The sequence below is a fragment of the Erinaceus europaeus genome, chromosome 1 (genome assembly GCF_950295315.1).
Source record: "Erinaceus europaeus chromosome 1, mEriEur2.1, whole genome shotgun sequence".
NCBI lineage: Eukaryota > Metazoa > Chordata > Mammalia > Eulipotyphla > Erinaceidae > Erinaceus > Erinaceus europaeus.
Window position 1 is genome coordinate 44,330,546 of NC_080162.1, and position 14,086 is coordinate 44,344,631.

The window sequence follows — 14,086 nt, forward strand, 5'->3', positions numbered from 1 at the left end:
TCATGTGAATATAATTTCATTATGCACCAGCAATACAGATCTTTTCTACACCTCCCTACCCCTCCTTTCCCCAGAGCTCCTTTTATGCAATGCACCATGCCCAGTTCATGTTTCACTTTGTTTTTATCCTCCCTATTTCTTCTAGGTCCCACTTACAAGCAAGATCATTTGGTATTCACTCTTCTCTTTTCGGCTTATCTCACTCAAACTATCTTCTAATTTGATGTCTTCCAAGATGATGCAAATGAGACAATGTATTTATGTTTAACAGCTGAATGATATTCTGTCCTGTGACTTGGTGGGTTTTTGAAGAGCTCCTGGTCCTATCTTGTTCAGTTTTCAGGTGATGTTTGTTGCTTTTCCTAGTTGATCCAGGAGAGCAAAACACAGTTGCTGCTACTCCATAGCCACACCCCCTAAAGTCTTGATGAGGAACATTTTAATAGGCATCAGATTATCTGATTCAAGTCACTTTTTAAAGTGGCTGCGTATTGGCACATCTGATTGAGCATATATGGTACAAAGTGCAAAAGCCCTGATTCTAGCCCCTGGTCCTCACATGCTTGGGAGAAGCATCATAAGAGCTGAAAGAATGTTGCATGTGTCTCTCAATCTCCTTCTCTGTCCCTCTCTCCCACCCCTCCCTCTGAATTTCTCTGTCTCTAATAAAATTAAATAAGTAAATATTTAAGTATTTTTTAGAATGATAAAAAATCATAGAAAAATGCTTGCATAAAATAATGTAGAAATTTAATGTAAACCCTGGAACAAAGTATCAGAATTCTGTTTAAATTCAGAATATCTTAAGTTGCCAGTATGTAACATTCTTAAATTAAAAATTAGTGGGATTAGGTAACTGATAAGTCAAACCTTTATTCATTCATTGTTCACTTTTTAAAAAATTTCTTTATTGGGGTATTAATGTTTTATATTTGACAGTAAATACATTAGTTTGTACATGCATAACATTTCCAAGTTTTCCACATAACAATACAACCCTCACTAGGTCCTCTGCCATCCCTTTTGGATCTGTCTTCTCCCCCAAACCGACCCCAGAGGCTTTTACTTTGGTGCAATACACCAATTCCAGTTCAGGTTCTATTTGTGTTTTCTCTTCTGATCTTGTTTTTCAACATCTGCCTGAGAGTCAGATCATCCCATGTTCATCCTTCTGTTTCTGACTTATTTCACTTAACATGAATTTTTCAAGGTCCATCCAAGACTGGCTGAAAATGGTGAAGTCACCATTTTTTATAGCTGAGTAGTATTCCATTGTGAATATTTATCACAACTTACTCAGCCACTCATCTGTTGTTGGGTACCTAGGTTGCTTCCAGATTTTGACTATTACAAATTGTGTTGCTAAGAACATATGTGTACACAGATCTTTTTGGATGGGTGTGTTGAGTTCCTTAGGATATATCCCCAGGAGAGGTATTGCAGGATCATAGGGTGGGTTTATTTCTAGCCTTACAAGAGTTCTCCAGACTATTCTCTTCAGAGGTTGGACTAACGTATACTCCCACCAGCAGTGCAGGAGGGTTCCTTTGACTCCACAACCTCTCCAAAATTTGCTGCTGCTACCTTTTCTGAGGTATAACATTCTCACAGGAGTGAAGTGATATCTCACTGTTGTCTTTATTTGCATTTCTCTAACAACCAAAGACTTGGAGCATTTTTCATGTGTTTCTCTCGGCCTGTTGGATCTCTTCTGTGGCAAACCATCTGTCCATGTCCTCTCCCCATTTTTGGATGGGGTTATTTGTTGTCTTGTTGTTGAGTTTGGAAGGCTCTTTATATATTTTGGTTATTAAACTCATGTCTGATGTATGGCATGTAAAGATCTTCTCCCGTTCTGTGAGGGGTCTCCTGGTTTGGGTAGTGGTTTCTTGTGCTGTGAAGAAGCTTTTTAATTTGATGTAGTCCCATAGATTTATGTTTGCCTTTGTCTTCCTTGTGATTGGATTCATTTCATTGAAGATGTCTTTAAAATTTATGCAGAAAAGAGTTCCTTCAATATTTTCCTCTAATTATCTGATAGTTTCTGGTCTAAAATCCAAGTCCTTGATCCACTTGGAATTTACTCTTGTATTTGGTGAAATATAGTAGTTTAGTTTCATTCTTCTGCAAATTTCAACCAATTTTTTTTCCAACACCATTTGTTGAAGAGACTCTGCTTTCCCCATTTAATAGTCTGGGCACCCATGTAAACGATCAGATGTCCATAGGTGTGGGGGCTTACTTCCAGGCTCTCAATTCTATTCCACTGGTCAGTGTGTCTGTTAATGTTCCAGTAGCAGGCAGTTTTGATGACAATGGCCCTATAGTACAATTTGAGATCTGGGAGTGTGATGCTTCCGGTTCTGTTCTTTCTTTTTAAGATTGTTTTGGCAATTCTAGGTCTTTTCTGGTTCCAGATAATCATTTGTAGCATTTTTTCCATTCTCCTTAAAAAAAGTGTTTTGGATCTTGGTGGAGATAGCATTAAATTTGTATATGGCTTTGGGTAATATATTCATTTTGATTATGTTAATTCTTCCAACCCGTGAACATGGAATATCTTTCCACTTCTTTGTATCTTTTTCAGTTTCCTTGAGTAGTGACTCATACTTTTCAGTATACAAGTCTTTCACTTCTTTGTTTATGTTTATTCCTAGATATTTCATTGTTTTTGTTACTACAGTAAAAAATAATTGATTTCTGGATTTCAACTTCTTCTAACTTAGTGTTTGCATAGAGGAATGCCACTGACTTTTGAATGTTAGTTTTGTAGCCTGACACACTATTTTATTGCATGATGATTTCCAAAACCTTCTTGCTGGATTCCTTAGGTTTGTCTATGTATACTATCATATCATCTGCAAACAGGGAGAGTTCGACTTCTTCTCTTCCAATTTGTATCTCTTTAATTCCTTGCTCTTTCCTGATAGCTATGGCAAGAAATTCCAACACTATGCAGAATAAGAACGGTTAGAGTGGGCAGCCCTGTATAGTACCTTATCTGAGGGGAAATGCTTCCATATTTTCACCTCTGAGTATGATGTTGTCTGTAGGTTTGCTATTTATAGCAAAATATCTACACTATCTTCAGGAAATTTCCATCTATTCCCATTTTTGTAGCGTTTTGATCATAAAGGGATGTAGTATTTCGTCAAAGGCTTTCTCTGCATCTATTGATATGACTATGTGGTTTCCAGTCTTGCCTTTATTAATGTGGTGGATCGCGTTGATTGATTTACGTATATTAAACCAATCTTGCATCCCTGTTTCAATTTTGTTGTCTGTGATTGACCTGTTCATATTATCTAGTTCCTCTTTACTTAATTTTGATAGTTTGTAGATATCTAGGAAATCGTCCATTTCTTCCAGGTTCTCTAGCTTGGTGGCAAAGAGTTGTTCATAGAAGTCTTACATGATATGCTGAACTTCTGCAGTGTCTGTTGTGATATCTCCTCTTTCATTTATGATCCGATTTATCTGGATCTTCTCCCCTTTTTTTTTGTGAGTCTGTTTATTGATTTTGTTCACTGTTTTTTGTTCACTAAAGGTTTATTGATTTTGTTCACTGTTTCAAAGAACCAATATTTATTTTCATTGATATTTTGTATGTTTTCTTATTTCAATGTAATTTATTTCTGCCCTAACTTTAGTTATTTCTGTCCTTCTGGTTGCTTTAGTGTTCCTCTGTGCTTCTTCTTCTAGGTCTTTAAGATATGCAATCAGGTAGTTTATTTATGCTTTTCCTTGTTTCCTAATGTATGCTTATATGGCTGTGAACTTCCCTCCCAGTACTGCCTTAACCGTGTCCCAAATATTTGGATAACTTGTGTCTTCATTTTCATTGAACTCTCAAAACATTTGATTTCTTCTTTTATTTCCTCTTTGTCCCAGTAGTTGTTAAGTACTGTACTGTTGAGCTGCCACATTTTGTGACTATTATTAATCTTTTGTTGATTGTTCAGTGTTACTTTAATTCCACTGTGGTCTGAGAAGATGCTTGGGATGATTTCAATGCTATTGAATTTACTGATGCTATCTTTATGGCCTAACATATGGTGTATCCTTGAGAATGACCCATGTGGACTTGAGTAAAATATGAAATCCAGTTTCTTGGGATGAATAACTCTGAAAATGTCCAATAGTTCTAGTTTATCTATCTCCTTATTTAGCTCCCTCATGTATTTATTGATTTTCTGCCTGGATGATCTGTCAAGTTGAGAGATTGTGATGTTGAAGTCCCCTACTATGACTGTGTTGTTGTTAATATATTGCTGTAGCTCTTTCAGTAGATGTTTGATATATTTAGATGGCTTCTCATTGGGTGCATAGATGTTAATAATTGTTAAGTCCTCTTGATTGACTGATCCTCTGAGCATTATGTAGTGCCCATCCCCATCTTTTTTAGTTTTATTTATTTTAAAGTCTATCATGTCAGATATGAGAATAGCTATTCCTGCCCTTTTTTGTGGCCACTGGGTTGTATGATAGTTTTACTTTTACTTTGAGTCTGTGTTTGTCTTGTTGAATTAGGTGGGTTTCCTGTACATAGCATATTGTTGGGCTGTGTTTTCTGATTCATCTTCGTGCTATGTTCATTTTAATAGGTGAATTCAGGCCATTGACATTTATTGACATCAAAGATTGAAGATATTTTAATGCCATTCTTGTAGGTTTTTAGTGTGCTCTGATATATTCCATATTTATGGTGGTCTGACTATTTATAGGAGACCTTTCAGAACTTCTTTCAGGTCAAGCCTGGTGATAGTTGATTGTTTCAACTGTTGTTTGTTTGACAAAGTTTTTATGCCTCCATCTAGTCTGAATGACAGTCTAGCAGGATATAGTAGTCTTGGTTGAAAGCCTTTATCACTGAGCACTCTTTAGATACCTTGCCATTCTCTACTAGTCTGTAGTGTTTGTGTGGGGAAGTCTCCTGATAATCTTATGGGATTTGCTCTGTAGGTGACTCTTTGTTTTTCTCTTGCAGCCTTCAGGATACTTTCGTTATTCTTATTCCTTTCCATTTTAAATATGATGTGTCTTGGTGTCTTTAAGTCTGGATTAATTCTGTTTGGGACCCTGTGGGCTTTTTGAACCTTTATGTCTTTGATGTCCAGACTAGACAAGTTTAGAGAAGTTCTCAGCTATTATGTCTTGAAGAATGCTTTCTTCCCCTCCCTCTCTTTCTTCCTCTGCTAAGCCAATAATATGTATATTATTCCTTTTGTAGTCATTCCATAGATCTCTGTTGTTGTTTTCAGAATCTCTTAATCTCTTTTTTAGATCTCTTACTTCTTTTTTAGTTGTCTCTAATTCGTCCTCAATCTTGCTAATTCTGTCTTCAGCCTCATTTATTCTATACTCTCTCCCCTCTACTGTTTTCTGGAGTTCATGTATGTTGTTACTTTGTTCTGATATTGTTTTAGCTTATTCAACTAGTTGTGTTCTTAGCTCAGCTATTGCAGCTTTCACCTCCCTAATAACCTTGAGATAATTAGTGTTTTATTCCAGAGTCTCACTTGTTGTTTCTTCATTTCTGATGACAATTCTTTCAAACTCTTTACTCACTCCTGTGATTATTTCTTTAACTAGTGTTTGGATGTTGACATTATTATTTTGTGCTTCAACCTTCAACCTTGTCTTGGTTCATTTCTCCAGTATTTCTTCTTGTTGGTTTAACTATTTTATATAATATGTTATGAGATCCCTCTCTCAGTACTTTTCAAATTACTGATCACTATTACCTGGATTGACTTGTGTCTAAGTAAGGTAATTAACAGGTTCACAGTTGTGTAAATTGACAGTTGTTTCAATATTATTTTAATCCCTGAGTTGGAGCACAGTGGCTTAAAATCCTCTTTTTTTCTTGTTATTCCCTGTAGGCAATGGGAGCCTGATATTTTTTTAAACTATAATTAGGCTTCTTAGCTTAATCACTGACTCCTGACCGAAAGATAAAGCAGGATGGGGAAGAGATAATCCAATGGTTATTCAAAGAGAGTCTCACTATCTGAAGCTAGGTCACTGAGGTAGAGATCTTCTCCTGAGTTTCCTCCTTAGTTCTCTGTCCCCTGGAGTCAGCACAGTACCCCACTGCTTCTGCTCTGGATTCTAAGGGCAGTGGAAATGGAGACTCACAGTTGGATTTGGTGAGTCTCAGGTGAGTTCTTTCCTCCCTTCATCAGTCTTTTTGTTGGTGAAACAGACTGGAGGTGCTGTCTCAACTGGTAAACTGCTAGACTGCTACTAGCTACCAACTCTCTCTAGGCTCCTTGCTGCCACAAGCCACACATGTTTGCACTCACTCATGATTTTGTGAGTTCCTGAAGTCATTCTAGTACTTTTTTCTTGTGTTCCTTGGTGGTCTCCTTTGGTATTCCTAGTTGACCTGGGAAAGGAGAGATGTTCACTTGGTTTTAACTGAGCAACTACTATATGACAAGAATTATTGTAGGTGCTGAGATAGCAATATAACTAGATCACAGGCTGTCTGAGATTATTAAAAAATAAATATTAATAAATATTGACATAATGACATAATTAATCTTAACTGATGACATTTCAAAGAAGAAAATAAGGCAATGATAATATGTAACAGAAGAACATGATCCAGTTTGGAGAAGGAGGGAGATGCCATATAGGACTTGGAGGAGATGTAATTAGCTGATAACAGAGAAGGATGACTTTGGAAGTAATATATCTACATAGGCAGAAAAAGCATTCAGGCCCTGAGGAAGAATATACAGAAAGAAATCTCCAGAGGAAAATACACTAAATAGATGGAGAGGAGATAGAAGTAAGTGAGGAAAGGCTGGAGAGAAACATAGATGTTAGATCCTGAAAAAACAGTGCATATATACAACCATTTATATTATAGAATTAAAGTGAAATAGTGTTGATCAAATTTTCTAGCTTCCAAGTAAGATTAATGAGAGCTTGAAGCTTAGAAAATAAATTTTTTTCTGCCCCACTAAATTACTACTACATACTTTAAAATGTTGCAGATGATGATGCCAACCTGACTTACCTAGGCAGATAACCCCACCAATGTGCCATGGAGCACCAGACTGTCCACCTTCAGCACCTCTTGATGATCTGGGATAAGTAATAGGAATGCTTTCAATACAGTGGATGGGATACATAACTATGGTGGTGGGAACTGTGTGGAATTGAACCCCTCTTATCCTATGGTCTTGTCAATATTTTTATTTTATAAATAAAAAGTTAAATAAAAATAAAAGAATAAACATGAATGTAGCAGTTATACAAGACAGATCAATCCAGTTTTAAATCTAAGAACTGAGCCATCTGGAGATGAGAATCTTCAGTTGCCTAATCAGCAGCAACCCCAAATTGCACCACCTCCCCAATGTGTACCACAGAAGGCTGTGCAGCTAGCACACTTTACCTTTTATCCTTCTCTGTTACTTGTATAATAGACTGGTTCTCCTCACATCTAATGAATGAGGAGAGAAGGTGGGGTTTCTATCTCCTTAGCACAATGATCTTCTAATAACAAGTCATCTTTATAAATAATTCCATATTATCCCAGCCATACTGTCTGGATATCTGGGACTTATTTAATGAAATAGTTTGTTTTAATATTTTCGGAAGAAGGCTTTTACAATTCAGAGCATATGTCTTTAGGACTAGAGGTCAAAGTCTGTGAGAAAATACCATGCACTGGGACTTGCAATTCTATGGATCCAGTGAATAAAAGGGGAGGGGGAGCCAACCAGAATAGCAGATTTTTCTAGGTTCCTCTCTCACATGTACTAAATCAATGTGGACAAATAAATAGTCATGTTTTCAGTTTATTCAGTTGGGGAGGTTTTTTAAAAATTTATTTTCATTTTTGATAGATGAGAGATATAGTGATAATACACTATTATAACACTTAAGAGCAAGAAATAGACTTCTTGACATGCAATCCCAGGACATATATTACAGTGTACAAAGGCCTGGGTTCAAGCCCCTGGTCCCCACCTGCAAATATAAAGCTTCTCAAGTGGTGAAGCAGGACTGCAGGTATCTCTCTGTCTCTTTACCTCTCTATCTCACTCTCCCATCTCAATTTCTATGGCTATACAAAATAAATAAAAAATAAAAGCAAAAGGTTATTAATAGTCATACAAGATTAGACTATTGCCTGGTACATAACACTCAATAATTAGTGTTAGCAACTAATCTTAGTAGTTAATGCAAGGATAGTCTCTAGCAGGAATAGAGACTGCCTGGCCAGTGTGCCATATATGACACAGGAAATCTTTGATGTGGTCCTGCCAAGGCAATGCAAACACATGTGGCAGTTGAAATTCAGTAAGCGCTAACTTTAAGTTGATATTTTTGTATGGTCCATGAATGATGTTATAATAATCTAAATCAAAGTTGTCAGACAAAAAGGTTCCCACCTCTTTTCTACAGAAACCAAGTATTGAAATTGATTTCCTTTATAGTACAACTTGTTCCATTCTTCCTATTAAGTTCATTCTTTTAAGTTCCATTTATGGGATGTGTGTGAGTATGTTCTTTTGTGAATATATGCATTTGTGCCTTGTAAACATGGAGACATATGTGTATGAGTGTGTATATATATGAGAGTACACACATGTGTATATATGTGTGAATATGTGTGTGTAAACATGTGCACATATTTGCATCTGGGCACATATTTGTGTGTGTGTGTATGTGTGTGATTGGCATGTACATGGAAGGCACTGTTACACAAGGTGAGGCTGCAGGTATAAAAGCAGATAAGGCCCCCAGTTTTTCTGCAAGAACTCAAAAGATTTCACAAATGTATCAGTATGGTAATTTGTTTTATAAGCACCATGAAGTTTATAAAGCACGATGATGTAAGTGAAAACTAATAGTCAATTTTTTGATAAGTGAATAAGCAAGAGGAGTAATTTGTTATGGTGACATTTAAAGTTAAATCTGAATACAGCAAAGAAATTATAATGCAAAAAGGGGGGGACACAATATTGAGATGGGAAAATATGAGTAATCTGGTATTTATCTGCACATATATATCTAATTAATATCAGAGATCAAGAAACTAGAAGACTGGGATGTCTAGCCAGTGGACTCTTTTTTTTGTTGTTGTTGGTAAATAATGGTTTATTGGGCCACAGATGTACCAGTTCACTTATGTTTTGTCTATAGCAGCCTTCAGGCTTCAGCTGGGAAGCATAGTTGTGACAGAAGTCATTTGGATGGAAAACCTAAAATATTTGTTATCTGATTTTCTATAAAGTTTATAGCCCCTGGTCTAGACCAAGAGAGCAAGAAATGACGTGTCTGTAAGCTACTGCTTCTTCTTTTCTGCTTGTTTCTTATTTAGTAGTTTCCAGCCAACTGCTAGAATAGGAATGAATGCAGGGTATTTTGTGTCTATGCTATTTTATTTTTTAAATTAATGCTATTCAAGAAGGGTAGGGGTGTATATTTCTTTTTTTAATATTTGTTTATTTATTCCCTTTTGTTGCCCTTTTATTTTGTTATTGTAGTGGTTATTGTTGTTGCATAAGACAGAGGGAAATGGAGAGAGCAGGGAAGATAGCAAAGGGGAAAGAAAGACACATGCAGACATACTTCACCACTTGTGAAGCAACTCCCATGCAGGTGGGGAGCTGGGGAATCGAACCAGGATTCTTACACTGGTCCTTGTTCTTTGAGCCAACTGAGTTTAACCCTCCGCACCACCACCTGACTTCCGATGCTATCTTTTTTAAGTCATACCAATTACGTGCTTTTAAATTAGAACTTTAGAGCAGGTTTCCTTCAGCAAAACTTTACTGGCTCCCATAAAGATAGAACAACAGTAATTCAAAGAGGTGGCCCAGGAAGCAACAAGTCATTGTAACTCACCACCTGAATTTCCTTCTATAAGTTAAGGATGGAGATAAAAAGAAGTCACCACTTTGTCAGTTTCTTAGGTAAGTCACCATGTGAATTATTGCTAATTCAAAGTGGTATCCAATCAGCCTGACATAGACTAGGGTTTGCCATTCTGGGCACTCTCAGAATTTGTGGCCAAGGAGGTTTTCCACGTGAATGGTTTTGGACACTGTAGGGTATTGGTTTGCATCTCTACTCTCTGTTCAGTAGAATTCATTAGTTTCTGATCTAGATCTGAGAAATGAAAGTGTCTCTAGACATTACCAAATAGTCCTGAGTGTTTGGTGGACATGGAGGGAAGGAACAAATCTGACCTCAGTTGAGATGGACTGACACACACTATCCACTGTCTTCTCCTGCAAGAGGAACTTTCAGATGTTAGCAGTAAACCTTTTCTTCTTTGCTTCCTTCCTTCCTTCCTTCCTTCCTTCCTTCCTTCCTTCCTTCCTTCCTTCCTTATTTTCTTCTTTTCTTTCTTTAAAAAGGGAAACATTAACAGAACCATAGGATAGGAGGCGTACACCTCCACACAATTCCCACCACCAGATCTCTATATCCCATCCCCTCCCCTGATAGCTTTCCTATTCTTTATCCCTCTGGGAGTATGGACCCAAGGTCATTGTGGGTTGCAGAAGGTGGAAGGTCTGGCTTCTGTAATTGCTTGCCAGCTTAATATGGGTCTTGACTGGTCAGTCCATACTCCTAGTCTGCCTCTCTCTTTCCTTAGTAGGGTGGGGCTCTGGGGAAGCAGAGCTCCAGGACATATTGGTGGGGTCGCCTGTTCAAGGAAGTCTGGCCAGCATCATGCTGGCATCTGGAACCTGGTGGCTGAAAAGAGAGTTAACATACAAAGACAAACAAACTGTTGAACAATTTTGGACCTAAATGTTGTTGTTGTGGTCAGGTGTCAGGCAGCACCGTGGAGATGAGAAAGAGAGGAGGTCTGGAACAAGTGGGGTACACAAATCTTTATTATAGGATGGGGGGGTAGCTCAGGCCACATATAGTATGGGGGGCGTGGCTCAGGCCATGTGGAGTCAGCCGACAATGGCCGTCCCCACTACCTCACCATGCAGAGAGAGAAAGAGAGAGAGCACCACCCAAAGGAGGAGAGAGAGAGAGAGAGAGAGAGAGAGAGAGAGCCAAGAGCCCAGAGAGAGAGGGGGGGTTAGGGGGCTTTTATTGGGCGACAACCAGGGGTGACGTGTGGGGGCAGGATTGGTTGAAGGGGGCACTGATAGGATAATGCAGGGCATGGTAAAACCTGGGGGCGGAGACTGCATCAGAATAATTCCTCAACATCACCTAAAGGCTGGAATAGTGCAGATAAAGTGTTGGGGGGTACTCACTGCAACTATTGTGTGATTTTGCTTTCAGGTATATATTTTGCCCTAATATATGGATACATGTGACCATATGCTCTATCTCAGGGGACCTGGTCTATATCTAGGTTTTGGGACTTTGTTAGGAAGTGAACCACCTGGAATGGAATTAGAGAATACTATGAAAGGAAAGGTCTCATCTGAGGAATGAAGCTGAAGGGTTGTCAGTCCATACCTGAAGTTTCTGGACACATTCAGAAGTGAAGAATGCTGAGGTGGCACTCGTTGCGTTGATTAGGTTGTGATCAGAGGATGCAATATTATTTGATATGAACTGAGAGAAACATGCAGGAAAGTGCACCCACCCTAAGGTTCCAGGACTGGGGGAAATATAGGCTCTATAGTGAAAATGTGAGGTTCCTGTTGTCTTAAGGTTCAAGAAGAAAATGGATAGTTACTGTTATCATCACATTATTTGGTAATTGGGTTAACTTTGAAAAGTCCCTTTGTTAGTATTTGCTGTATAATACCCAACCCAGGTGCCCAACAACAGATGAGTGGCTGAGAAAGCTGTGGTATATATTCACAATGGAATACTACACAGCTATTAAGAACAATGAACCTACCTTCTCTGACCCATTTTGGATGGAGCTAGAAGGAATTATGTTAAGTGAGCTAAGTCAGAAAGATAAAGATAAGTATGGGATGATCCCACTCATCAACAGAAGTTGAGAAAGAAGAACAGAAAGGGAAACTAAAAGCAGGATCTGACTAAATCTGGAGTAGGGCACCAAAGTAAAAACCCTGGGGAGAGGGTGAGGGTGAACATTCAGCTCCCTGGGGCTGTGGGAGGAGGGGGTGGGGGTGGGATGGGACACAGTCTTTTGGTGGTGGGAATGGTGTTTATGTACACTTCTATTAATTTGTAGTCATATAAAACACTATTTAATTAATATGAGAGGGGAAAATTGATTGTATGTCTCAAACTTTTTAAAGCACAGACTGAATCTTTTTAATACATAGGCTGAGTCTTTGTTATGTTTACTCTCTCAGAAGCCTAGACCAGGGAGAACAGAAGCAACTGGTGGCACAGCTATATACAAGATGTTGGGTATTATACAGCAGTAAACCTTTTCAAGAAGGGCGTCTAGCAAGTCCGAGAGAGAGCTGACTGGCAGAGTTCAGAAATGAGTTTCCTAAGGTCCCTTTTTTCATTCCTAGTTCATTTGCCCAAGCTGGGTAGTGACCTGATCTGTTTCTCTCTCTCATAAAAATAAATAAATAAATAAACAGAAAAATAAATTTTTTAAAAGTCTGGAGGGCTGGACAGTATAGTGGTTATGCAAATGACTTTAATGCCTGATACTCTGAAGTCCCAGGTTCAATCTCCAGAACCATCATAAACCAGAGTTGAACAGTGCTTTGGTCTAAATATTATGTATGTATTAGGCATGTATGTATGTATGCATGTATATATGTATGCATGCATGTATGTATCATCTATCATCTCAGGTGGTAGGTAGCACAGTGGATTAAGTGCACGCTGGGCAAAGCCCACTGACTGGCATAAGGATGCCGGTTTGAGCCCCTGCTCCCCACCTGCAGGGGAGTCGCTTCACAGGCATGTCTGCAGGTGTTGATTTTTCTCTCCCCCCTCTGTCTTCCCCTCCTCTCTCTGTTTCTCTCTGTCCTATCCAACAATGACGACATCAGTAACAACAATAATAGCTACAACAATGAAACAACAAGGGCAACAAAAAGGAATAAGTAAAGAAATATTTTTTAAATAAAATAAAATATTTTTCAAAAGAACTCTCGATAGGGGTACTATGAGCCAGTCTTTCAATGCAAATGATCCTACATGTATTTTTGTATCCACAAGTTAAATGTAATGCCAATTAAAAAACATGTCAATCACCCCCATTATCATTATGGAAGTTATTTTCCTGATAGGGGCATTGCTTCTAAAAATACATGAAAGCACCAAGTATAAGGGAAGCTTCTTGAATAGTGGGACAATGCTGTGGTATCCCTTCTTTTTTGTCTTACCCTCTTTATCTCACATCTTCTAGCTAAGAAAAATGAAAAAAAAAAGTTTGTCAGGATGGTGGAATGGCAGAAATCCTGGAGTAGCAACAACAACAAAATATACAAGTTTAATTTAATCAAGGGTTGAGAGCTATGTGCCTTGCTTGGCACTGGGTGTTACTACAGGGGTTGTTTGAAAACTCTCAGGCAGAAATGCAATTCAAGTGCGGTGATCCTTATAGGTCTCATAGATAAGGCATAAGAAGAAACTTCTGATTTCTCTCTCAGTTGTTCACCAACCTGAACTAAATCTGCTGCCTCCCCAGAGTCAGTTTTCTGCAGCTTGCAACAAGCACTTATGCCCTATGAATGAGTTTCTTTGCAGTTGGGATCCAGAAGGTAAACCCTGAGCAAAAAAGAAAAACAGAGACAGTGACTGACATCTAGGTCAAGTTGGGCTCTTCAGGGAAAAATAACATTGTTTTAACATTATATTCTTGAAAGAAAAGAACTATTGTATCTTAACCTTCCTGCATATTTGACCAAGATGTTCAGTTTTGGTTAATGATCTTTGTACATCGATCACCAGTTTCACTTTAACATAGTATAGCCTAGTATTATATTTAATATTATTTATTTTATATGCTTTTACCAGAGTAGTGCTCAGCTCTGGCTTATAGTAGTACAGGGTACTGAACCTGCAAAGTTGGAGCCTCTGCCATGAAAGGCTCTTTGCATAGCCACTATTCTATCTCCCCTGCTCTTATTTTTATTACTATATAAAAAATAATGTCTAGCAATAACTTCTCTAACAAAAATTAGATGGACAAGTTTAA